The 22023-nt window shown below is 37.0% G+C and overlaps 41 pseudogenes; all 41 read right to left on the reverse strand.

Annotated features, from left to right (window-relative positions):
- Window positions 1–410: 410 nt before the first annotated feature.
- On the reverse strand, window positions 411–529 carry LOC124329768 (annotated as a pseudogene).
- A 413-nt stretch (window positions 530–942) lies between these two features.
- Window positions 943–1061, reverse strand: LOC124332711 (annotated as a pseudogene).
- A 412-nt stretch (window positions 1062–1473) lies between these two features.
- LOC124332712 lies at window positions 1474–1592 on the reverse strand (annotated as a pseudogene).
- Window positions 1593–2004: 412 nt separating this feature from the next.
- Window positions 2005–2123, reverse strand: LOC124332713 (annotated as a pseudogene).
- Window positions 2124–2535: 412 nt separating this feature from the next.
- On the reverse strand, window positions 2536–2654 carry LOC124332714 (annotated as a pseudogene).
- A 413-nt stretch (window positions 2655–3067) lies between these two features.
- On the reverse strand, window positions 3068–3186 carry LOC124332717 (annotated as a pseudogene).
- A 412-nt stretch (window positions 3187–3598) lies between these two features.
- Window positions 3599–3717, reverse strand: LOC124334915 (annotated as a pseudogene).
- A 412-nt stretch (window positions 3718–4129) lies between these two features.
- On the reverse strand, window positions 4130–4248 carry LOC124333557 (annotated as a pseudogene).
- A 413-nt stretch (window positions 4249–4661) lies between these two features.
- LOC124332718 lies at window positions 4662–4780 on the reverse strand (annotated as a pseudogene).
- Window positions 4781–5193: 413 nt separating this feature from the next.
- LOC124332719 lies at window positions 5194–5312 on the reverse strand (annotated as a pseudogene).
- A 412-nt stretch (window positions 5313–5724) lies between these two features.
- On the reverse strand, window positions 5725–5843 carry LOC124332720 (annotated as a pseudogene).
- A 412-nt stretch (window positions 5844–6255) lies between these two features.
- On the reverse strand, window positions 6256–6374 carry LOC124332721 (annotated as a pseudogene).
- A 413-nt stretch (window positions 6375–6787) lies between these two features.
- Window positions 6788–6906, reverse strand: LOC124332722 (annotated as a pseudogene).
- A 412-nt stretch (window positions 6907–7318) lies between these two features.
- On the reverse strand, window positions 7319–7437 carry LOC124334916 (annotated as a pseudogene).
- Window positions 7438–7849: 412 nt separating this feature from the next.
- On the reverse strand, window positions 7850–7968 carry LOC124333558 (annotated as a pseudogene).
- Window positions 7969–8381: 413 nt separating this feature from the next.
- Window positions 8382–8500, reverse strand: LOC124332723 (annotated as a pseudogene).
- Window positions 8501–8913: 413 nt separating this feature from the next.
- LOC124332724 lies at window positions 8914–9032 on the reverse strand (annotated as a pseudogene).
- A 412-nt stretch (window positions 9033–9444) lies between these two features.
- Window positions 9445–9563, reverse strand: LOC124332725 (annotated as a pseudogene).
- A 412-nt stretch (window positions 9564–9975) lies between these two features.
- Window positions 9976–10094, reverse strand: LOC124332726 (annotated as a pseudogene).
- A 412-nt stretch (window positions 10095–10506) lies between these two features.
- Window positions 10507–10625, reverse strand: LOC124332728 (annotated as a pseudogene).
- A 412-nt stretch (window positions 10626–11037) lies between these two features.
- LOC124332729 lies at window positions 11038–11156 on the reverse strand (annotated as a pseudogene).
- Window positions 11157–11568: 412 nt separating this feature from the next.
- On the reverse strand, window positions 11569–11687 carry LOC124334934 (annotated as a pseudogene).
- Window positions 11688–12099: 412 nt separating this feature from the next.
- LOC124334935 lies at window positions 12100–12218 on the reverse strand (annotated as a pseudogene).
- A 413-nt stretch (window positions 12219–12631) lies between these two features.
- On the reverse strand, window positions 12632–12750 carry LOC124332730 (annotated as a pseudogene).
- Window positions 12751–13162: 412 nt separating this feature from the next.
- LOC124334937 lies at window positions 13163–13281 on the reverse strand (annotated as a pseudogene).
- A 413-nt stretch (window positions 13282–13694) lies between these two features.
- Window positions 13695–13813, reverse strand: LOC124332731 (annotated as a pseudogene).
- Window positions 13814–14225: 412 nt separating this feature from the next.
- On the reverse strand, window positions 14226–14344 carry LOC124334938 (annotated as a pseudogene).
- Window positions 14345–14757: 413 nt separating this feature from the next.
- LOC124332733 lies at window positions 14758–14876 on the reverse strand (annotated as a pseudogene).
- A 413-nt stretch (window positions 14877–15289) lies between these two features.
- Window positions 15290–15408, reverse strand: LOC124334824 (annotated as a pseudogene).
- Window positions 15409–15820: 412 nt separating this feature from the next.
- LOC124332734 lies at window positions 15821–15939 on the reverse strand (annotated as a pseudogene).
- Window positions 15940–16351: 412 nt separating this feature from the next.
- Window positions 16352–16470, reverse strand: LOC124332735 (annotated as a pseudogene).
- Window positions 16471–16883: 413 nt separating this feature from the next.
- On the reverse strand, window positions 16884–17002 carry LOC124334825 (annotated as a pseudogene).
- Window positions 17003–17414: 412 nt separating this feature from the next.
- Window positions 17415–17533, reverse strand: LOC124332736 (annotated as a pseudogene).
- Window positions 17534–17946: 413 nt separating this feature from the next.
- LOC124335292 lies at window positions 17947–18065 on the reverse strand (annotated as a pseudogene).
- Window positions 18066–18477: 412 nt separating this feature from the next.
- LOC124334826 lies at window positions 18478–18596 on the reverse strand (annotated as a pseudogene).
- A 412-nt stretch (window positions 18597–19008) lies between these two features.
- LOC124332737 lies at window positions 19009–19127 on the reverse strand (annotated as a pseudogene).
- A 413-nt stretch (window positions 19128–19540) lies between these two features.
- On the reverse strand, window positions 19541–19659 carry LOC124335293 (annotated as a pseudogene).
- A 412-nt stretch (window positions 19660–20071) lies between these two features.
- LOC124332738 lies at window positions 20072–20190 on the reverse strand (annotated as a pseudogene).
- A 413-nt stretch (window positions 20191–20603) lies between these two features.
- Window positions 20604–20722, reverse strand: LOC124334827 (annotated as a pseudogene).
- Window positions 20723–21134: 412 nt separating this feature from the next.
- Window positions 21135–21253, reverse strand: LOC124332740 (annotated as a pseudogene).
- A 412-nt stretch (window positions 21254–21665) lies between these two features.
- On the reverse strand, window positions 21666–21784 carry LOC124332741 (annotated as a pseudogene).
- Between the last annotated feature and the right edge of the window lie 239 nt (window positions 21785–22023).

The following is a 22023-nucleotide window of genomic DNA, read 5'->3' on the forward strand; positions in this document are numbered from 1 at the left end:
TCAAAAATGAAAATTTACCCTCCCATTCCCAATGGATGAATAGAAAATCACTTCAAAGTGACAGAAATGTTTGTTCATTGAATTTGGACTGGTAACCATCGCGAATAAAAAGCGCGATCAACTTTGAAAAACTCGCAATGAAATTCATCCAGAATCATTCCTATAGATGAATTGAACCTATCCCTATGTCATTGAAATTTTTGATCTACGAATTTGGACTGGTAACCATCACGATTAATAACGCGATAAAATTTGACAAACTCTCAATGAAATTGATCCAGAATCATTCTTATAGATGAATTGAACCTATCTCTAAGGCATTGAAATGTTTCATCTACGAAATTGGACTGGTAACCATCGTGATTGAAAAAAAATGTCAAGAAATTTGTTATTGAAAACAAACTATCCATCGCCAACGACATCCCGTATTCTCAAGCGCTCACCCTTCCAAGTACTAACGGGACTCGACGTAACTTAACTTCTGGGAGCTGACGAGACCAGGTGCGTTCTACGTGATATGGCCGTTGACATTCAAAAATGAAAATTGACCCTCCCAGTCCCAATGGATGAATAGAAAATCACTTCAAAGTGACAGAAATGTTTGTTCATTGAATTTGGACTGGTAACCATCGCAAATAAAAAGCGCGATCAACTTTGAAAAACTCGCAATGAAATTCATCCAGAATCATTCCTATAGATGAATTGAACCTATCCCTATGTCATTGAAATTTTTGATCTACGAATTTGGACTGGTAACCATTGCGATTAAAAAACGCGATAAAATTTGACAAAATCTCAATGGAATTGATCCAGAATCATTCTTATAGATGAATTGAACCTATCTCTAAGGCATTGAAATGTTTCATCTACGAAATTGGACTAGTAACCATCGTTATTGAAAAAAAATTTCAAGAAATTTTTTATTGAAAACAAGCTATTCATCGCCAACGACATCCCGTATTCCCAAGCGGTCACCCTTCCAAGTACTAACGGGACTCGACGTAACTTAACTTCTGGGAGCTGACGAGACCAGGTGCGTTCTACGTGATATGGCCGTTGACATTCAAAAATGAAAATTTACCCTCCCAGTCCCAATGGATGAATAGAAAATCACTTCAAAGTGACAGAAATGTTTGTTCTTTGAATTTGGACTGGTAACCATCGCAAATAAAAAGCGCGATCAACTTTGAAAAACTCGCAATGAAATTCATCCAGAATCATTCCTATAGATGAATTGAACCTATCCCTATGTCATTGAAATTTTTGATCTACGAATTTGGACTGGTAACCATTGCGATTAAAAAACGCGATAAAATTTGACAAAATCTCAATGGAATTGATCCAGAATCATTCTTATAGATGCATTGAACCTATCTCTAAGGCATTGAAATGTTTCATCTACGAAATTGGACTGGTAACCATCGTTATTGAAAAAAATTTCAAGAAATTTTTTATTGAAAACAAACTATTCATCGCCAACGACATCCCGTATTCCCAAGCGGTCACCCTTCCAAGTACTAACGGGACTCGACGTAACTTAACTTCTGGGAGCTGACGAGACCAGGTGCGTTCTACGTGATATGGCCGTTGACATTCAAAAATGAAAATTTACCCTCCCAGTCCCAATGGATGAATAGAAAATCACTTCAAAGTGACAGAAATGTTTGTTCTTTGAATTTGGACTGGTAACCATCGCAAATAAAAAGCGCGATCAACTTTGAAAAACTCGCAATGAAATTCATCCAGAATCATTCCTATAGATGAATTGAACCTATCCCTATGTCATTGAAATTTTTGATCTACGAATTTGGACTGGTAACCATTGCGATTAAAAAACGCGATAAAATTTGACAAAATCTCAATGGAATTGATCCAGAATCATTCTTATAGATGCATTGAACCTATCTCTAAGGCATTGAAATGTTTCATCTACGAAATTGGACTGGTAACCATCGTTATTGAAAAAAATTTCAAGAAATTTTTTATTGAAAACAAACTATTCATCGCCAACGACATCCCGTATTCCCAAGCGGTCACCCTTCCAAGTACTAACGGGACTCGACGTAACTTAACTTCTGGGAGCTGACGAGACCAGGTGCGTTCTACGTGATATGGCCGTTGACATTCAAAAATGAAAATTTACCCTCCCAGTCCCAATGGATGAATAGAAAATCACTTCAAAGTGACAGAAATGTTTGTTCTTTGAATTTGGACTGGTAACCATCGCAAATAAAAAGCGCGATCAACTTTGAAAAACTCGCAATGAAATTCATCCAGAATCATTCCTATAGATGAATTGAACCTATCCCTATGTCATTGAAATTTTTGATCTACGAATTTGGACTGGTAACCATTGCGATTAAAAAACGCGATAAAATTTGACAAAATCTCAATGGAATTGATCCAGAATCATTCTTATAGATGCATTGAACCTATCTCTAAGGCATTGAAATGTTTCATCTACGAAATTGGACTGGTAACCATCGTTATTGAAAAAAATTTCAAGAAATTTTTTATTGAAAACAAACTATTCATCGCCAACGACATCCCGTATTCCCAAGCGGTCACCCTTCCAAGTACTAACGGGACTCGACGTAACTTAACTTCTGGGAGCTGACGAGACCAGGTGCGTTCTACGTGATATGGCCGTTGACATTCAAAAATGAAAATTTACCCTCCCAGTCCCAATGGATGAATAGAAAATCACTTCAAAGTGACAGAAATGTTTGTTCTTTGAATTTGGACTGGTAACCATCGCAAATAAAAAGCGCGATCAACTTTGAAAAACTCGCAATGAAATTCATCCAGAATCATTCCTATAGATGAATTGAACCTATCCCTATGTCATTGACATTTTTGATCTACGAATTTGGACTGGTAACCATCACGATTAAAAAACGCGATAAAATTTGACAAACTCTCAATGGAATTGATCCAGAATCATTCTTATAGATGAATTGAACCTATCTCTAAGGCATTGAAATGTTTCATCTACGAAATTGGACTGGTAACCATCGTTATTGAAAAAAAATTTCAAGAAATTTTTTATTGAAAACAAACTATTCGTCGCCAACGACATCCCGTATTCCCAAGCGGTCACCCTTCCAAGTACTAACGGGACTCGACGTAACTTAACTTCTGGGAGCTGACGAGACCAGGTGCGTTCTACGTGATATGGCCGTTGACATTCAAAAATGAAAATTTACCCTCCCAGTCCCAATGGATGAATAGAAAATCACTTCAAAGTGACAGAAATGTTTGTTCTTTGAATTTGGACTGGTAACCATCGCAAATAAAAAGCGCGATCAACTTTGAAAAACTCGCAATGAAATTCATCCAGAATCATTCCTATAGATGAATTGAACCTATCCCTATGTCATTGAAATTTTTGATCTACGAATTTGGACTGGTAACCATTGCGATTAAAAAACGCGATAAAATTTGACAAAATCTCAATGGAATTGATCCAGAATCATTCTTATAGATGCATTGAACCTATCTCTAAGGCATTGAAATGTTTCATCTACGAAATTGGACTGGTAACCATCGTTATTGAAAAAAATTTCAAGAAATTTTTTATTGAAAACAAACTATTCATCGCCAACGACATCCCGTATTCCCAAGCGGTCACCCTTCCAAGTACTAACTGGACTCGACGTAACTTAACTTCTGGGAGCTGACGAGACCAGGTGCGTTCTACGTGATATGGCCGTTGACATTCAAAAATGAAAATTTACCCTCCCAGTCCCAATGGATGAATAGAAAATCACTTCAAAGTGACAGAAATGTTTGTTCATTGAATTTGGACTGGTAACCATCGCGAATAAAAAGCGCGATCAACTTTGAAAAACTCGCAATGAAATTCATCCAGAATCATTCCTATAGATGAATTGAACCTATCCCTATGTCATTGAAATTTTTGATCTACGAATTTGGACTGGTAACCATCACGATTAATAACGCGATAAAATTTGACAAACTCTCAATGGAATTGATCCAGAATCATTCTTATAGATGAATTGAACCTATCTCTAAGGCATTGAAATGTTTCATCTACGAAATTGGACTGGTAACCATCGTGATTGAAAAAAAATGTCAAGAAATTTGTTATTGAAAATAAACTATCCATCGCCAACGACATCCCGTATTCTCAAGCGGTCACCCTTCCAAGTACTAACGGGACTCGACGTAACTTAACTTCTGGGAGCTGACGAGACCAGGTGCGTTCTACGTGATATGGCCGTTGACATTCAAAAATGAAAATTTACCCTCCCAGTCCCAATGGATGAATAGAAAATCACTTCAAAGTGACAGAAATGTTTGTTCTTTGAATTTGGACTGGTAACCATCGCAAATAAAAAGCGCGATCAACTTTGAAAAACTCGCAATGAAATTCATCCAGAATCATTCCTATAGATGAATTGAACCTATCCCTATGTCATTGACATTTTTGATCTACGAATTTGGACTGGTAACCATCACGATTAAAAAACGCGATAAAATTTGACAAACTCTCAATGGAATTGATCCAGAATCATTCTTATAGATGAATTGAACCTATCTCTAAGGCATTGAAATGTTTCATCTACGAAATTGGACTGGTAACCATCGTTATTGAAAAAAAATTTCAAGAAATTTTTTATTGAAAACAAACTATTCATCGCCAACGACATCCCGTATTCCCAAGCGGTCACCCTTCCAAGTACTAACGGGACTCGACGTAACTTAACTTCTGGGAGCTGACGAGACCAGGTGCGTTCTACGTGATATGGCCGTTGACATTCAAAAATGAAAATTTACCCTCCCAGTCCCAATGGATGAATAGAAAATCACTTCAAAGTGACAGAAATGTTTGTTCTTTGAATTTGGACTGGTAACCATCGCAAATAAAAAGCGCGATCAACTTTGAAAAACTCGCAATGAAATTCATCCAGAATCATTCCTATAGATGAATTGAACCTATCCCTATGTCATTGAAATTTTTGATCTACGAATTTGGACTGGTAACCATTGCGATTAAAAAACGCGATAAAATTTGACAAAATCTCAATGGAATTGATCCAGAATCATTCTTATAGATGAATTGAACCTATCTCTAAGGCATTGAAATGTTTCATCTACGAAATTGGACTAGTAACCATCGTTATTGAAAAAAAATTTCAAGAAATTTTTTATTGAAAACAAGCTATTCATCGCCAACGACATCCCGTATTCCCAAGCGGTCACCCTTCCAAGTACTAACGGGACTCGACGTAACTTAACTTCTGGGAGCTGACGAGACCAGGTGCGTTCTACGTGATATGGCCGTTGACATTCAAAAATGAAAATTTACCCTCCCAGTCCCAATGGATGAATAGAAAATCACTTCAAAGTGACAGAAATGTTTGTTCTTTGAATTTGGACTGGTAACCATCGCAAATAAAAAGCGCGATCAACTTTGAAAAACTCGCAATGAAATTCATCCAGAATCATTCCTATAGATGAATTGAACCTATCCCTATGTCATTGAAATTTTTGATCTACGAATTTGGACTGGTAACCATTGCGATTAAAAAACGCGATAAAATTTGACAAAATCTCAATGGAATTGATCCAGAATCATTCTTATAGATGCATTGAACCTATCTCTAAGGCATTGAAATGTTTCATCTACGAAATTGGACTGGTAACCATCGTTATTGAAAAAAATTTCAAGAAATTTTTTATTGAAAACAAACTATTCATCGCCAACGACATCCCGTATTCCCAAGCGGTCACCCTTCCAAGTACTAACGGGACTCGACGTAACTTAACTTCTGGGAGCTGACGAGACCAGGTGCGTTCTACGTGATATGGCCGTTGACATTCAAAAATGAAAATTTACCCTCCCAGTCCCAATGGATGAATAGAAAATCACTTCAAAGTGACAGAAATGTTTGTTCTTTGAATTTGGACTGGTAACCATCGCAAATAAAAAGCGCGATCAACTTTGAAAAACTCGCAATGAAATTCATCCAGAATCATTCCTATAGATGAATTGAACCTATCCCTATGTCATTGAAATTTTTGATCTACGAATTTGGACTGGTAACCATTGCGATTAAAAAACGCGATAAAATTTGACAAAATCTCAATGGAATTGATCCAGAATCATTCTTATAGATGCATTGAACCTATCTCTAAGGCATTGAAATGTTTCATCTACGAAATTGGACTGGTAACCATCGTTATTGAAAAAAATTTCAAGAAATTTTTTATTGAAAACAAACTATTCATCGCCAACGACATCCCGTATTCCCAAGCGGTCACCCTTCCAAGTACTAACGGGACTCGACGTAACTTAACTTCTGGGAGCTGACGAGACCAGGTGCGTTCTACGTGATATGGCCGTTGACATTCAAAAATGAAAATTTACCCTCCCAGTCCCAATGGATGAATAGAAAATCACTTCAAAGTGACAGAAATGTTTGTTCTTTGAATTTGGACTGGTAACCATCGCAAATAAAAAGCGCGATCAACTTTGAAAAACTCGCAATGAAATTCATCCAGAATCATTCCTATAGATGAATTGAACCTATCCCTATGTCATTGACATTTTTGATCTACGAATTTGGACTGGTAACCATCACGATTAAAAAACGCGATAAAATTTGACAAACTCTCAATGGAATTGATCCAGAATCATTCTTATAGATGAATTGAACCTATCTCTAAGGCATTGAAATGTTTCATCTACGAAATTGGACTGGTAACCATCGTTATTGAAAAAAAATTTCAAGAAATTTTTTATTGAAAACAAACTATTCGTCGCCAACGACATCCCGTATTCCCAAGCGGTCACCCTTCCAAGTACTAACGGGACTCGACGTAACTTAACTTCTGGGAGCTGACGAGACCAGGTGCGTTCTACGTGATATGGCCGTTGACATTCAAAAATGAAAATTTACCCTCCCAGTCCCAATGGATGAATAGAAAATCACTTCAAAGTGACAGAAATGTTTGTTCTTTGAATTTGGACTGGTAACCATCGCAAATAAAAAGCGCGATCAACTTTGAAAAACTCGCAATGAAATTCATCCAGAATCATTCCTATAGATGAATTGAACCTATCCCTATGTCATTGAAATTTTTGATCTACGAATTTGGACTGGTAACCATTGCGATTAAAAAACGCGATAAAATTTGACAAAATCTCAATGGAATTGATCCAGAATCATTCTTATAGATGCATTGAACCTATCTCTAAGGCATTGAAATGTTTCATCTACGAAATTGGACTGGTAACCATCGTTATTGAAAAAAATTTCAAGAAATTTTTTATTGAAAACAAACTATTCATCGCCAACGACATCCCGTATTCCCAAGCGGTCACCCTTCCAAGTACTAACTGGACTCGACGTAACTTAACTTCTGGGAGCTGACGAGACCAGGTGCGTTCTACGTGATATGGCCGTTGACATTCAAAAATGAAAATTTACCCTCCCAGTCCCAATGGATGAATAGAAAATCACTTCAAAGTGACAGAAATGTTTGTTCATTGAATTTGGACTGGTAACCATCGCGAATAAAAAGCGCGATCAACTTTGAAAAACTCGCAATGAAATTCATCCAGAATCATTCCTATAGATGAATTGAACCTATCCCTATGTCATTGAAATTTTTGATCTACGAATTTGGACTGGTAACCATCACGATTAATAACGCGATAAAATTTGACAAACTCTCAATGGAATTGATCCAGAATCATTCTTATAGATGAATTGAACCTATCTCTAAGGCATTGAAATGTTTCATCTACGAAATTGGACTGGTAACCATCGTGATTGAAAAAAAATGTCAAGAAATTTGTTATTGAAAATAAACTATCCATCGCCAACGACATCCCGTATTCTCAAGCGGTCACCCTTCCAAGTACTAACGGGACTCGACGTAACTTAACTTCTGGGAGCTGACGAGACCAGGTGCGTTCTACGTGATATGGCCGTTGACATTCAAAAATGAAAATTTACCCTCCCAGTCCCAATGGATGAATAGAAAATCACTTCAAAGTGACAGAAATGTTTGTTCTTTGAATTTGGACTGGTAACCATCGCAAATAAAAAGCGCGATCAACTTTGAAAAACTCGCAATGAAATTCATCCAGAATCATTCCTATAGATGAATTGAACCTATCCCTATGTCATTGACATTTTTGATCTACGAATTTGGACTGGTAACCATCACGATTAAAAAACGCGATAAAATTTGACAAACTCTCAATGGAATTGATCCAGAATCATTCTTATAGATGAATTGAACCTATCTCTAAGGCATTGAAATGTTTCATCTACGAAATTGGACTGGTAACCATCGTTATTGAAAAAAAATTTCAAGAAATTTTTTATTGAAAACAAACTATTCATCGCCAACGACATCCCGTATTCCCAAGCGGTCACCCTTCCAAGTACTAACGGGACTCGACGTAACTTAACTTCTGGGAGCTGACGAGACCAGGTGCGTTCTACGTGATATGGCCGTTGACATTCAAAAATGAAAATTTACCCTCCCAGTCCCAATGGATGAATAGAAAATCACTTCAAAGTGACAGAAATGTTTGTTCTTTGAATTTGGACTGGTAACCATCGCAAATAAAAAGCGCGATCAACTTTGAAAAACTCGCAATGAAATTCATCCAGAATCATTCCTATAGATGAATTGAACCTATCCCTATGTCATTGAAATTTTTGATCTACGAATTTGGACTGGTAACCATTGCGATTAAAAAACGCGATAAAATTTGACAAAATCTCAATGGAATTGATCCAGAATCATTCTTATAGATGAATTGAACCTATCTCTAAGGCATTGAAATGTTTCATCTACGAAATTGGACTAGTAACCATCGTTATTGAAAAAAAATTTCAAGAAATTTTTTATTGAAAACAAGCTATTCATCGCCAACGACATCCCGTATTCCCAAGCGGTCACCCTTCCAAGTACTAACGGGACTCGACGTAACTTAACTTCTGGGAGCTGACGAGACCAGGTGCGTTCTACGTGATATGGCCGTTGACATTCAAAAATGAAAATTTACCCTCCCAGTCCCAATGGATGAATAGAAAATCACTTCAAAGTGACAGAAATGTTTGTTCTTTGAATTTGGACTGGTAACCATCGCAAATAAAAAGCGCGATCAACTTTGAAAAACTCGCAATGAAATTCATCCAGAATCATTCCTATAGATGAATTGAACCTATCCCTGTGTCATTGAAATTTTTGATCTACGAATTTGGACTGGTAACCATTGCGATTAAAAAACGCGATAAAATTTGACAAAATCTCAATGGAATTGATCCAGAATCATTCTTATAGATGCATTGAACCTATCTCTAAGGCATTGAAATGTTTCATCTACGAAATTGGACTGGTAACCATCGTTATTGAAAAAAATTTCAAGAAATTTTTTATTGAAAACAAACTATTCATCGCCAACGACATCCCGTATTCCCAAGCGGTCACCCTTCCAAGTACTAACGGGACTCGACGTAACTTAACTTCTGGGAGCTGACGAGACCAGGTGCGTTCTACGTGATATGGCCGTTGACATTCAAAAATGAAAATTTACCCTCCCAGTCCCAATGGATGAATAGAAAATCACTTCAAAGTGACAGAAATGTTTGTTCTTTGAATTTGGACTGGTAACCATCGCAAATAAAAAGCGCGATCAACTTTGAAAAACTCGCAATGAAATTCATCCAGAATCATTCCTATAGATGAATTGAACCTATCCCTATGTCATTGAAATTTTTGATCTACGAATTTGGACTGGTAACCATTGCGATTAAAAAACGCGATAAAATTTGACAAAATCTCAATGGAATTGATCCAGAATCATTCTTATAGATGCATTGAACCTATCTCTAAGGCATTGAAATGTTTCATCTACGAAATTGGACTGGTAACCATCGTTATTGAAAAAAATTTCAAGAAATTTTTTATTGAAAACAAACTATTCATCGCCAACGACATCCCGTATTCCCAAGCGGTCACCCTTCCAAGTACTAACGGGACTCGACGTAACTTAACTTCTGGGAGCTGACGAGACCAGGTGCGTTCTACGTGATATGGCCGTTGACATTCAAAAATGAAAATTTACCCTCCCAGTCCCAATGGATGAATAGAAAATCACTTCAAAGTGACAGAAATGTTTGTTCATTGAATTTGGACTGGTAACCATCGCGAATAAAAAGCGCGATCAACTTTGAAAAACTCGCAATGAAATTCATCCAGAATCATTCCTATAGATGAATTGAACCTATCCCTATGTCATTGAAATTTTTGATCTACGAATTTGGACTGGTAACCATCACGATTAATAACGCGATAAAATTTGACAAACTCTCAATGGAATTGATCCAGAATCATTCTTATAGATGAATTGAACCTATCTCTAAGGCATTGAAATGTTTCATCTACGAAATTGGACTGGTAACCATCGTGATTGAAAAAAAATGTCAAGAAATTTGTTATTGAAAACAAACTATTCATCGCCAACGACATCCCGTATTCCCAAGCGGTCACCCTTCCAAGTACTAACGGGACTCGACGTAACTTAACTTCTGGGAGCTGACGAGACCAGGTGCGTTCTACGTGATATGGCCGTTGACATTCAAAAATGAAAATTTACCCTCCCAGTCCCAATGGATGAATAGAAAATCACTTCAAAGTGACAGAAATGTTTGTTCTTTGAATTTGGACTGGTAACCATCGCAAATAAAAAGCGCGATCAACTTTGAAAAACTCGCAATGAAATTCATCCAGAATCATTCCTATAGATGAATTGAACCTATCCCTATGTCATTGAAATTTTTGATCTACGAATTTGGACTGGTAACCATTGCGATTAAAAAACGCGATAAAATTTGACAAAATCTCAATGGAATTGATCCAGAATCATTCTTATAGATGCATTGAACCTATCTCTAAGGCATTGAAATGTTTCATCTACGAAATTGGACTGGTAACCATCGTTATTGAAAAAAATTTCAAGAAATTTTTTATTGAAAACAAACTATTCATCGCCAACGACATCCCGTATTCCCAAGCGGTCACCCTTCCAAGTACTAACGGGACTCGACGTAACTTAACTTCTGGGAGCTGACGAGACCAGGTGCGTTCTACGTGATATGGCCGTTGACATTCAAAAATGAAAATTTACCCTCCCAGTCCCAATGGATGAATAGAAAATCACTTCAAAGTGACAGAAATGTTTGTTCATTGAATTTGGACTGGTAACCATCGCGAATAAAAAGCGCGATCAACTTTGAAAAACTCGCAATGAAATTCATCCAGAATCATTCCTATAGATGAATTGAACCTATCCCTATGTCATTGAAATTTTTGATCTACGAATTTGGACTGGTAACCATCACGATTAATAACGCGATAAAATTTGACAAACTCTCAATGGAATTGATCCAGAATCATTCTTATAGATGAATTGAACCTATCTCTAAGGCATTGAAATGTTTCATCTACGAAATTGGACTGGTAACCATCGTTATTGAAAAAAAATGTCAAGAAATTTTTTATTGAAAACAAACTATCCATCGCCAACGACATCCCGTATTCCCAAGCGGTCACCCTTCCAAGTACTAACGGAACTCGACGTAACTTAACTTCTGGGAGCTGACGAGACCAGGTGCGTTCTACGTGATATGGCCATTGACATTCAAAAATGAAAATTTACCCTCCCAGTCCCAATGGATGAATAGAAAATCACTTCAAAGTGACAGAAATGTTTGTTCATTGAATTTTGACTGGTAACCATCGCGAATAAAAAGCGCGATGAACTTTGAAAAACTCGCAATGAAATTCATCCAGAATCATTCCTATAGATGAATTGAACCTATCCCTATGTCATTGAAATTTTTGATCTACGAATTTGGACTGGTAACCATCACGATTAATAACGCGATAAAATTTGACAAACTCTCAATGGAATTGATCCAGAATCATTCTTATAGATGAATTGAACCTATCTCTAAGGCATTGAAATGTTTCATCTACGAAATTGGACTGGTAACCATCGTTATTGAAAAAAAATGTCAAGAAATTTTTTATTGAAAACAAACTATCCATCGCCAACGACATCCCGTATTCCCAAGCGGTCACCCTTCCAAGTACTAACGGAACTCGACGTAACTTAACTTCTGGGAGCTGACGAGACCAGGTGCGTTCTACGTGATATGGCCATTGACATTCAAAAATGAAAATTTACCCTCCCAGTCCCAATGGATGAATAGAAAATCACTTCAAAGTGACAGAAATGTTTGTTCATTGAATTTTGACTGGTAACCATCGCGAATAAAAAGCGCGATGAACTTTGAAAAACTCGCAATGAAATTCATCCAGAATCATTCCTATAGATGAATTGAACCTATCCCTATGTCATTGAAATTTTTGATCTACGAATTTGGACTGGTAACCATCACGATTAAAAAACGCGATAAAATTTGACAAACTCTCAATGGAATTGATCCAGAATCATTCTTATAGATGAATTGAACCTATCTCTAAGGCATTGAAATGTTTCATCTACGAAATTGGACTGGTAACCATCGTTATTGAAAAAAAATTTCAAGAAATTTTTTATTGAAAACAAACTATTCATCGCCAACGACATCCCGTATTCCCAAGCGGTCACCCTTCCAAGTACTAACGGGACTCGACGTAACTTAACTTCTGGGAGCTGACGAGACCAGGTGCGTTCTACGTGATATGGCCGTTGACATTCAAAAATGAAAATTTACCCTCCCATTCCCAATGGATGAATAGAAAATCACTTCAAAGTGACAGAAATGTTTGTTCATTGAATTTGGACTGGTAACCATCGCGAATAAAAAGCGCGATGAACTTTGAAAAACTCGCAATGAAATTCATCCAGAATCATTCCTATAGATGAATTGAACCTATCCCTATGTCATTGAAATTTTTGATCTACGAATTTGGACTGGTAACCATCACGATTAATAACGCGATAAAATTTGACAAACTCTCAATGGAATTGATCCAGAATCATTCTTATAGATGAATTGAACCTATCTCTAAGGCATTGAAATGTTTCATCTACGAAATTGGACTGGTAACCATCGTTATTGAAAAAAAATGTCAAGAAATTTTTTATTGAAAACAAACTATCCATCGCCAACGACATCCCGTATTCCCAAGCGGTCACCCTTCCAAGTACTAACGGAACTCGACGTAACTTAACTTCTGGGAGCTGACGAGACCAGGTGCGTTCTACGTGATATGGCCATTGACATTCAAAAATGAAAATTTACCCTCCCAGTCCCAATGGATGAATAGAAAATCACTTCAAAGTGACAGAAATGTTTGTTCATTGAATTTTGACTGGTAACCATCGCGAATAAAAAGCGCGATGAACTTTGAAAAACTCGCAATGAAATTCATCCAGAATCATTCCTATAGATGAATTGAACCTATCCCTATGTCATTGAAATTTTTGATCTACGAATTTGGACTGGTAACCATCACGATTAAAAAACGCGATAAAATTTGACAAACTCTCAATGGAATTGATCCAGAATCATTCTTATAGATGAATTGAACCTATCTCTAAGGCATTGAAATGTTTCATCTACGAAATTGGACTGGTAACCATCGTTATTGAAAAAAAATTTCAAGAAATTTTTTATTGAAAACAAACTATTCATCGCCAACGACATCCCGTATTCCCAAGCGGTCACCCTTCCAAGTACTAACGGGACTCGACGTAACTTAACTTCTGGGAGCTGACGAGACCAGGTGCGTTCTACGTGATATGGCCGTTGACATTCAAAAATGAAAATTTACCCTCCCATTCCCAATGGATGAATAGAAAATCACTTCAAAGTGACAGAAATGTTTGTTCATTGAATTTGGACTGGTAACCATCGCGAATAAAAAGCGCGATCAACTTTGAAAAACTCGCAATGAAATTCATCCAGAATCATTCCTATAGATGAATTGAACCTATCCCTATGTCATTGAAATTTTTGATCTACGAATTTGGACTGGTAACCATCACGATTAATAACGCGATAAAATTTGACAAACTCTCAATGGAATTGATCCAGAATCATTCTTATAGATGAATTGAACCTATCTCTAAGGCATTGAAATGTTTCATCTACGAAATTGGACTGGTAACCATCGTGATTGAAAAAAAATGTCAAGAAATTTTTTATTGAAAACAAACTATCCATCGCCAACGACATCCCGTATTCCCAAGCGGTCACCCTTCCAAGTACTAACGGAACTCGACGTAACTTAACTTCTGGGAGCTGACGAGACCAGGTGCGTTCTACGTGATATGGCCATTGACATTCAAAAATGAAAATTTACCCTCCCAGTCCCAATGGATGAATAGAAAATCACTTCAAAGTGACAGAAATGTTTGTTCATTGAATTTTGACTGGTAACCATCGCGAATAAAAAGCGCGATGAACTTTGAAAAACTCGCAATGAAATTCATCCAGAATCATTCCTATAGATGAATTGAACCTATCCCTATGTCATTGAAATTTTTGATCTACGAATTTGGACTGGTAACCATCACGATTAAAAAACGCGATAAAATTTGACAAACTCTCAATGGAATTGATCCAGAATCATTCTTATAGATGAATTGAACCTATCTCTAAGGCATTGAAATGTTTCATCTACGAAATTGGACTGGTAACCATCGTTATTGAAAAAAAATTTCAAGAAATTTTTTATTGAAAACAAACTATTCATCGCCAACGACATCCCGTATTCCCAAGCGGTCACCCTTCCAAGTACTAACGGGACTCGACGTAACTTAACTTCTGGGAGCTGACGAGACCAGGTGCGTTCTACGTGATATGGCCGTTGACATTCAAAAATGAAAATTTACCCTCCCAGTCCCAATGGATGAATAGAAAATCACTTCAAAGTGACAGAAATGTTTGTTCTTTGAATTTGGACTGGTAACCATCGCAAATAAAAAGCGCGATCAACTTTGAAAAACTCGCAATGAAATTCATCCAGAATCATTCCTATAGATGAATTGAACCTATCCCTATGTCATTGAAATTTTTGATCTACGAATTTGGACTGGTAACCATTGCGATTAAAAAACGCGATAAAATTTGACAAAATCTCAATGGAATTGATCCAGAATCATTCTTATAGATGCATTGAACCTATCTCTAAGGCATTGAAATGTTTCATCTACGAAATTGGACTGGTAACCATCGTTATTGAAAAAAAATTTCAAGAAATTTTTTATTGAAAACAAACTATTCATCGCCAACGACATCCCGTATTCCCAAGCGGTCACCCTTCCAAGTACTAACGGGACTCGACGTAAGTTAACTTCTGGGAGCTGACGAGACCAGGTGCGTTCTACGTGATATGGCCGTTGACATTCAAAAATGAAAATTTACCCTCCCAGTCCCAATGGATGAATAGAAAATCACTTCAAAGTGACAGAAATGTTTGTTCATTGAATTTGGACTGGTAACCATCGCGAATAAAAAGCGCGATCAACTTTGAAAAACTCGCAATGAAATTCATCCAGAATCATTCCTATAGATGAATTGAACCTATCCCTATGTCATTGAAATTTTTGATCTACGAATTTGGACTGGTAACCATTGCGATTAAAAAACGCGATAAAATTTGACAAAATCTCAATGGAATTGATCCAGAATCATTCTTATAGATGCATTGAACCTATCTCTAAGGCATTGAAATGTTTCATCTACGAAATTGGACTGGTAACCATCGTTATTGAAAAAAATTTCAAGAAATTTTTTATTGAAAACAAACTATTCATCGCCAACGACATCCCGTATTCCCAAGCGGTCACCCTTCCAAGTACTAACGGGACTCGACGTAACTTAACTTCTGGGAGCTGACGAGACCAGGTGCGTTCTACGTGATATGGCCGTTGACATTCAAAACTGAAAATTTACCCTCCCAGTCCCAATGGATGAATAGAAAATCACTTCAAAGTGACAGAAATGTTTGTTCTTTGAATTTGGACTGGTAACCATCGCAAATAAAAAGCGCGATCAACTTTGAAAAACTCGCAATGAAATTCATCCAGAATCATTCCTATAGATGAATTGAACCTATCCCTATGTCATTGAAATTTTTGATCTACGAATTTGGACTGGTAACCATTGCGATTAAAAAACGCGATAAAATTTGACAAAATCTCAATGGAATTGATCCAGAATCATTCTTATAGATGCATTGAACCTATCTCTAAGGCATTGAAATGTTTCATCTACGAAATTGGACTGGTAACCATCGTTATTGAAAAAAATTTCAAGAAATTTTTTATTGAAAACAAACTATTCATCGCCAACGACATCCCGTATTCCCAAGCGGTCACCCTTCCAAGTACTAACGGGACTCGACGTAACTTAACTTCTGGGAGCTGACGAGACCAGGTGCGTTCTACGTGATATGGCCGTTGACATTCAAAACTGAAAATTTACCCTCCCAGTCCCAATGGATGAATAGAAAATCACTTCAAAGTGACAGAAATGTTTGTTCTTTGAATTTGGACTGGTAACCATCGCAAATAAAAAGCGCGATCAACTTTGAAAAACTCGCAATGAAATTCATCCAGAATCATTCCTATAGATGAATTGAACCTATCCCTATGTCATTGAAATTTTTGATCTACGAATTTGGACTGGTAACCATTGCGATTAAAAAACGCGATAAAATTTGACAAAATCTCAATGGAATTGATCCAGAATCATTCTTATAGATGCATTGAACCTATCTCTAAGGCATTGAAATGTTTCATCTACGAAATTGGACTGGTAACCATCGTTATTGAAAAAAAATTTCAAGAAATTTTTTATTGAAAACAAACTATTCATCGCCAACGACATCCCGTATTCCCAAGCGGTCACCCTTCCAAGTACTAACGGGACTCGACGTAAGTTAACTTCTGGGAGCTGACGAGACCAGGTGCGTTCTACGTGATATGGCCGTTGACATTCAAAAATGAAAATTTACCCTCCCAGTCCCAATGGATGAATAGAAAATCACTTCAAAGTGACAGAAATGTTTGTTCATTGAATTTGGACTGGTAACCATCGCGAATAAAAAGCGCGATCAACTTTGAAAAACTCGCAATGAAATTCATCCAGAATCATTCCTATAGATGAATTGAACCTATCCCTATGTCATTGAAATTTTTGATCTACGAATTTGGACTGGTAACCATTGCGATTAAAAAACGCGATAAAATTTGACAAAATCTCAATGGAATTGATCCAGAATCATTCTTATAGATGCATTGAACCTATCTCTAAGGCATTGAAATGTTTCATCTACGAAATTGGACTGGTAACCATCGTTATTGAAAAAAATTTCAAGAAATTTTTTATTGAAAACAAACTATTCATCGCCAACGACATCCCGTATTCCCAAGCGGTCACCCTTCCAAGTACTAACGGGACTCGACGTAACTTAACTTCTGGGAGCTGACGAGACCAGGTGCGTTCTACGTGATATGGCCGTTGACATTCAAAACTGAAAATTTACCCTCCCAGTCCCAATGGATGAATAGAAAATCACTTCAAAGTGACAGAAATGTTTGTTCTTTGAATTTGGACTGGTAACCATCGCAAATAAAAAGCGCGATCAACTTTGAAAAACTCGCAATGAAATTCATCCAGAATCATTCCTATAGATGAATTGAACCTATCCCTATGTCATTGAAATTTTTGATCTACGAATTTGGACTGGTAACCATTGCGATTAAAAAACGCGATAAAATTTGACAAAATCTCAATGGAATTGATCCAGAATCATTCTTATAGATGCATTGAACCTATCTCTAAGGCATTGAAATGTTTCATCTACGAAATTGGACTGGTAACCATCGTTATTGAAAAAAAATTTCAAGAAATTTTTTATTGAAAACAAACTATTCATCGCCAACGACATCCCGTATTCCCAAGCGGTCACCCTTCCAAGTACTAACGGGACTCGACGTAAGTTAACTTCTGGGAGCTGACGAGACCAGGTGCGTTCTACGTGATATGGCCGTTAACATTCAAAAATGAAAATTTACCCTCCCAGTCCCAATGGATGAATAGAAAATCACTTCAAAGTGACAGAAATGTTTGTTCATTGAATTTGGACTGGTAACCATCGCGAATAAAAAGCGCGATCAACTTTGAAAAACTCGCAATGAAATTCATCCAGAATCATTCCTATAGATGAATTGAACCTATCCCTATGTCATTGAAATTTTTGATCTACGAATTTGGACTGGTAACCATTGCGATTAAAAAACGCGATAAAATTTGACAAAATCTCAATGGAATTGATCCAGAATCATTCTTATAGATGCATTGAACCTATCTCTAAGGCATTGAAATGTTTCATCTACGAAATTGGACTGGTAACCATCGTTATTGAAAAAAATTTCAAGAAATTTTTTATTGAAAACAAACTATTCATCGCCAACGACATCCCGTATTCCCAAGCGGTCACCCTTCCAAGTACTAACGGGACTCGACGTAAGTTAACTTCTGGGAGCTGACGAGACCAGGTGCGTTCTACGTGATATGGCCGTTGACATTCAAAAATGAAAATTTACCCTCCCAGTCCCAATGGATGAATAGAAAATCACTTCAAAGTGACAGAAATGTTTGTTCATTGAATTTGGACTGGTAACCATCGCGAATAAAAAGCGCGATCAACTTTGAAAAACTCGCAATGAAATTCATCCAGAATCATTCCTATAGATGAATTGAACCTATCCCTATGTCATTGAAATTTTTGATCTACGAATTTGGACTGGTAACCATTGCGATTAAAAAACGCGATAAAATTTGACAAAATCTCAATGGAATTGATCCAGAATCATTCTTATAGATGCATTGAACCTATCTCTAAGGCATTGAAATGTTTCATCTACGAAATTGGACTGGTAACCATCGTTATTGAAAAAAATTTCAAGAAATTTTTTATTGAAAACAAACTATTCATCGCCAACGACATCCCGTATTCCCAAGCGGTCACCCTTCCAAGTACTAACGGGACTCGACGTAACTTAACTTCTGGGAGCTGACGAGACCAGGTGCGTTCTACGTGATATGGCCGTTGACATTCAAAACTGAAAATTTACCCTCCCAGTCCCAATGGATGAATAGAAAATCACTTCAAAGTGACAGAAATGTTTGTTCTTTGAATTTGGACTGGTAACCATCGCAAATAAAAAGCGCGATCAACTTTGAAAAACTCGCAATGAAATTCATCCAGAATCATTCCTATAGATGAATTGAACCTATCCCTATGTCATTGAAATTTTTGATCTACGAATTTGGACTGGTAACCATTGCGATTAAAAAACGCGATAAAATTTGACAAAATCTCAATGGAATTGATCCAGAATCATTCTTATAGATGCATTGAACCTATCTCTAAGGCATTGAAATGTTTCATCTACGAAATTGGACTGGTAACCATCGTTATTGAAAAAAAATTTCAAGAAATTTTTTATTGAAAACAAACTATTCATCGCCAACGACATCCCGTATTCCCAAGCGGTCACCCTTCCAAGTACTAACGGGACTCGACGTAAGTTAACTTCTGGGAGCTGACGAGACCAGGTGCGTTCTACGTGATATGGCCGTTAACATTCAAAAATGAAAATTTACCCTCCCAGTCCCAATGGATGAATAGAAAATCACTTCAAAGTGACAGAAATGTTTGTTCATTGAATTTGGACTGGTAACCATCGCGAATAAAAAGCGCGATCAACTTTGAAAAACTCGCAATGAAATTCATCCAGAATCATTCCTATAGATGAATTGAACCTATCCCTATGTCATTGAAATTTTTGATCTACGAATTTGGACTGGTAACCATTGCGATTAAAAAACGCGATAAAATTTGACAAAATCTCAATGGAATTGATCCAGAATCATTCTTATAGATGCATTGAACCTATCTCTAAGGCATTGAAATGTTTCATCTACGAAATTGGACTGGTAACCATCGTTATTGAAAAAAATTTCAAGAAATTTTTTATTGAAAACAAACTATTCATCGCCAACGACATCCCGTATTCCCAAGCGGTCACCCTTCCAAGTACTAACGGGACTCGACGTAACTTAACTTCTGGGAGCTGACGAGACCAGGTGCGTTCTACGTGATATGGCCGTTGACATTCAAAAATGAAAATTTACCCTCCCAGTCCCAATGGATGAATAGAAAATCACTTCAAAGTGACAGAAATGTTTGTTCTTTGAATTTGGACTGGTAACCATCGCAAATAAAAAGCGCGATCAACTTTGAAAAACTCGCAATGAAATTCATCCAGAATCATTCCTATAGATGAATTGAACCTATCCCTATGTCATTGAAATTTTTGATCTACGAATTTGGACTGGTAACCATTGCGATTAAAAAACGCGATAAAATTTGACAAAATCTCAATGGAATTGATCCAGAATCATTCTTATAGATGCATTGAACCTATCTCTAAGGCATTGAAATGTTTCATCTACGAAATTGGACTGGTAACCATCGTTATTGAAAAAAAATTTCAAGAAATTTTTTATTGAAAACAAACTATTCATCGCCAACGACATCCCGTATTCCCAAGCGGTCACCCTTCCAAGTACTAACGGGACTCGACGTAAGTTAACTTCTGGGAGCTGACGAGACCAGGTGCGTTCTACGTGATATGGCCGTTGACATTCAAAAATGAAAATTTACCCTCCCAGTCCCAATGGATGAATAGAAAATCACTTCAAAGTGACAGAAATGTTTGTTCATTGAATTTGGACTGGTAACCATCGCGAATAAAAAGCGCGATCAACTTTGAAAAACTCGCAATGAAATTCATCCAGAATCATTCCTATAGATGAATTGAACCTATCCCTATGTCATTGAAATTTTTGATCTACGAATTTGGACTGGTAACCATTGCGATTAAAAAACGCGATAAAATTTGACAAAATCTCAATGGAATTGATCCAGAATCATTCTTATAGATGCATTGAACCTATCTCTAAGGCATTGAAATGTTTCATCTACGAAATTGGACTGGTAACCATCGTTATTGAAAAAAATTTCAAGAAATTTTTTATTGAAAACAAACTATTCATCGCCAACGACATCCCGTATTCCCAAGCGGTCACCCTTCCAAGTACTAACGGGACTCGACGTAACTTAACTTCTGGGAGCTGACGAGACCAGGTGCGTTCTACGTGATATGGCCGTTGACATTCAAAAATGAAAATTTACCCTCCCAGTCCCAATGGATGAATAGAAAATCACTTCAAAGTGACAGAAATGTTTGTTCTTTGAATTTGGACTGGTAACCATCGCAAATAAAAAGCGCGATCAACTTTGAAAAACTCGCAATGAAATTCATCCAGAATCATTCCTATAGATGAATTGAACCTATCCCTATGTCATTGAAATTTTTGATCTACGAATTTGGACTGGTAACCATTGCGATTAAAAAACGCGATAAAATTTGACAAAATCTCAATGGAATTGATCCAGAATCATTCTTATAGATGCATTGAACCTATCTCTAAGGCATTGAAATGTTTCATCTACGAAATTGGACTGGTAACCATCGTTATTGAAAAAAATTTCAAGAAATTTTTTATTGAAAACAAACTATTCATCGCCAACGACATCCCGTATTCCCAAGCGGTCACCCTTCCAAGTACTAACGGGACTCGACGTAACTTAACTTCTGGGAGCTGACGAGACCAGGTGCGTTCTACGTGATATGGCCGTTGACATTCAAAAATGAAAATTTACCCTCCCAGTCCCAATGGATGAATAGAAAATCACTTCAAAGTGACAGAAATGTTTGTTCTTTGAATTTGGACTGGTAACCATCGCAAATAAAAAGCGCGATCAACTTTGAAAAACTCGCAATGAAATTCATCCAGAATCATTCCTATAGATGAATTGAACCTATCCCTATGTCATTGAAATTTTTGATCTACGAATTTGGACTGGTAACCATTGCGATTA

Source organism: Daphnia pulicaria, chromosome 3 (assembly GCF_021234035.1).
Source record: "Daphnia pulicaria isolate SC F1-1A chromosome 3, SC_F0-13Bv2, whole genome shotgun sequence".
NCBI lineage: Eukaryota > Metazoa > Arthropoda > Branchiopoda > Diplostraca > Daphniidae > Daphnia > Daphnia pulicaria.